Source organism: Aplysia californica, unplaced genomic scaffold (assembly GCF_000002075.1).
Source record: "Aplysia californica isolate F4 #8 unplaced genomic scaffold, AplCal3.0 scaffold00024, whole genome shotgun sequence".
Classification (NCBI taxonomy): Eukaryota; Metazoa; Mollusca; class Gastropoda; order Aplysiida; family Aplysiidae; genus Aplysia; species Aplysia californica.
Window position 1 is genome coordinate 464,776 of NW_004797294.1, and position 3,412 is coordinate 468,187.

The window sequence follows — 3,412 nt, forward strand, 5'->3', positions numbered from 1 at the left end:
CACACACACACACACACACATACACACATAAAATTCCTACCATACACTGACCTACTACTCCACTACGGCACTACAGCTTATCAACATCGTAAATGGTTCGCCCCAGAGACAATATGTTGGCATGTTGCCTTGACAACAAATTGCTCGTGGCAAATAATTTATGGCGTCTGTCGTTGGGAGACGAAGACATATACCCCCCAAACATCGTCGCTCATTGACGGAAATTGCCGAGGATTTCGTAATTCCCACTTACAGAAGTACTTGGGCTATTGCATGCATAATGATAGCTTGAGGGGGAGGAGGTAGGTGAGGGGGACGCGAGGTGGGTGGGGAGAGCTTGAGGGAGGGAAATGTAGGGGGTGGGGGTCTTAGCAATATATTGTCGATGTCAGACTATAACTCAGTATGTGTGTGAACAAATATTTTCAGAAATGTTTAGCGGAGACCGGCAATTTATTTCTTATTTTCAACCAGAATTGTTCAAAATATGGTATAAAACATACATAAAGAATTTGAACATCTATCTCCCATTGGCAAAACTGAAGGCACACGAGACAGGGGTAGACCGAGAACAACCAATTTTGGAGAGCCTGAACAGGCTGGTGACCGGGAAAGAGAGAGTAAAGTAAAGTTGTTCCCGCATCCGATCCGGACATTGAGGGTTGCCTTGTTAGTGAGACAGCTTCCTGGGCCTTTGGCATATTATTGTGGTAGGGTGGCCTGTTCCTTTCCACGCCGCCTTCATTTTCCCATCTGGAAGTCAGGTACCCATTGCTGCTGGGTGGGAAGTAACTGGCGAAAAAATCCGTGTACGAACCGAAGGTCGAACCAGAACTTTCCGCTTCGGAGACGAGCGCACTAACCGCTCCGCCACCGCACCCTCAAAGAGAGAGAATATCCGTGCAAATGAATGAATAGAGAACCATGATCACCGGTGTCTGTCGCAGTCCTGGCACTAGATGATGACGATCATATAATATGTTTTTGTTACATAGTATCGCCAATTATTGTACTTGGAGGGTTAGCAGGTGCTCTATTGTGATGTAGCTTGCTCCTTCTTTCCTATCGAACATCTATTGTCCTTATCTCTCCTCCTCTTTTCTTTGTATGTTAATACTTTGTAATATCTCTAATCTTCGACACATATATGACATTATTCATTGTGTTGCAAGTGCCACAAAACTTCTACTAAAACTAAAACCAATGGTACTTGCTGTACGGAGTAACATAATTTTAGACTTTCTAAATCAAGAATAGACTTACCGGTTAACCTAATTTTAGCGGTACACGTTTTTCAGTCTGACACTGACGATGACATAGAGTAAGACGCTCTGAGATTGATTATTGCAGTATCCTTCACGTGTCTCTCGTACGAAGATTTAGTTATTAAGATTCTGTGAGAGTGATTATTGTAGTTTTCTTCCCATGTCTGTCGTTGGACGGTTTAACCATTAAGATTCTCTGAAAGGTTCCCGCGAGCCCCGGGGACAAAAGCGAATGACGTGACATTATCGCGACATGCGTGTACTTCGGGTCATTTGTTGCGCTTACTCCAGACATGCTTTGTGCCCCGTTTCCTTGAGGTACGACAGGCTGGCTGTAAGAATGATGATCACTGCCTGCTGCATAAGGCTTAAGGCTGAGACAGAAACTAGACATAGATTCACTGGTGCCTTTATAAATAGATTGTTAATGTACAGCGTGGGGGGCTCGACAATGTTGTTGTAGAAGATGAATAGGCAAATCCTAGGATAGAAATCACGAATACAGGATACTTAAACATAACATAAACTGAAAGATAGAGAAGAAAGAGGCTAGAACAGCACCTAACAATAGATAGCTCCTGCCTTTTTAATCAAATCACTAATGGTTCAGGTTCAAGTGCACAAGCTCAAATTAAGATACAGTAGAACAGCAAGTCCATGGACAGAAATCACGAAAACAAGATGCATAAGCATAAAATTGAGTGGAAACAAGCAAACTAAATTAACAGACATGGGAGAAGAGGCTTAAACAGCACCACGGCATGGATATCTGGTGCTTCTATAAATAAATTAGTAATCGTGAAGGTACATGTACAGATGGCTTAGCAGAACGAATACTGATCACGAAAGGTATTCTTATTCATTTTAAAGCATCCCAAACGAACTTTGACTGTGTGTCTGTGATTATCCCTTTTAAGCACATCTATCACTTGGACATAGACAAAAAATGGCCAGTAAACTCCACCAACAAAATTCCTCTTTTTAGAAACTGTTATTTTTGGTCTCCATAATTTCTTGGTCAGTACCACAAACATTTTAGAGAGGTCGCCCCTTTAAAAAAGTGGTGGGCATTTCTTTGAAACCCCTAAATGTTTAACTAGTACAATAATTTCCAGATGAAGAAAACAGAATTTTAAACATCTGTATGACCAACGAGGTAATTTTAAGTGCCTCATCCAAGACAAGGCGTCCTCAAGCAATATGACCAGAATTCGCGTCTGCAATGGGTTAATAAACATCGTAAAGAATTCTTTTTTAAAAGAGAGAAGAAAAAGACACGACGTCTCTGGACAACTGGAGACACGTCGCGTCGCTGGCGATTGGCGCATGGCGCTGGAAAGATCTGCTTACGGAGAAGCTGTCAGGAAGTCTGTACTGTACTCAGAAAGGGGCGTGCTATCAAGAAAATGGAGATGGATTAATCAGGACCATCTTTCTCGGGGTATCGGTCTGTATCACCAGGGCGTGGATCTAAGAAAGAAAAAGTAAGTGTAAGCGTTCAACGCCCCTGTCCTCAATATTAGGTTATGTGGTCGCTTTTAAAGACAATCGGGCTATCTCAGATTTCGGGGTTTCCAGAAATCTTGACATACACCCAAAACTGGGCATTGCTCTACCTATAGGAGAAGTTTGGTTTCATGTGTGTATATTTGTTTGGTTATAGAGAAACTTCTCCTTTTTTATTTCAAGAAACTAAACAAGGGGAAAAAACTTTACCTTCAATTTTCTCAAAACAGCAATTTTCGTATTGCCCCCTTGTGATTATAAGCGACCATATAAGAGAAGGTGATATAGTGTCTCAAGATCAATCTCCGATAGGACCGAACCAAATGGGTTGAGAGCCCTAGAAACTTCACAAAATGACCCGACTTTTAATAAAGCCCAGTCTTGAATTTGAATCAAAGCCATCCACTCCGTAGTCTAGCATGATAGCTACAAACTGAGGAGAGAAGAAGGGAAACAAAGGAAAAGGGGTATTTTGGTTTTAAAAAGGGGAAGGGGGAAGCATCATTGACCGAATTGTATACTGTCGAAAATGCCCAGCACGCCCGTTCAAAGCGGTCATCATATACAAGTGGAAAGTAGCGTCAGTATCATAATACATGTATCATGTATAGAAAAAAGGAAGAGAGAGAGAGAGAGAGAGG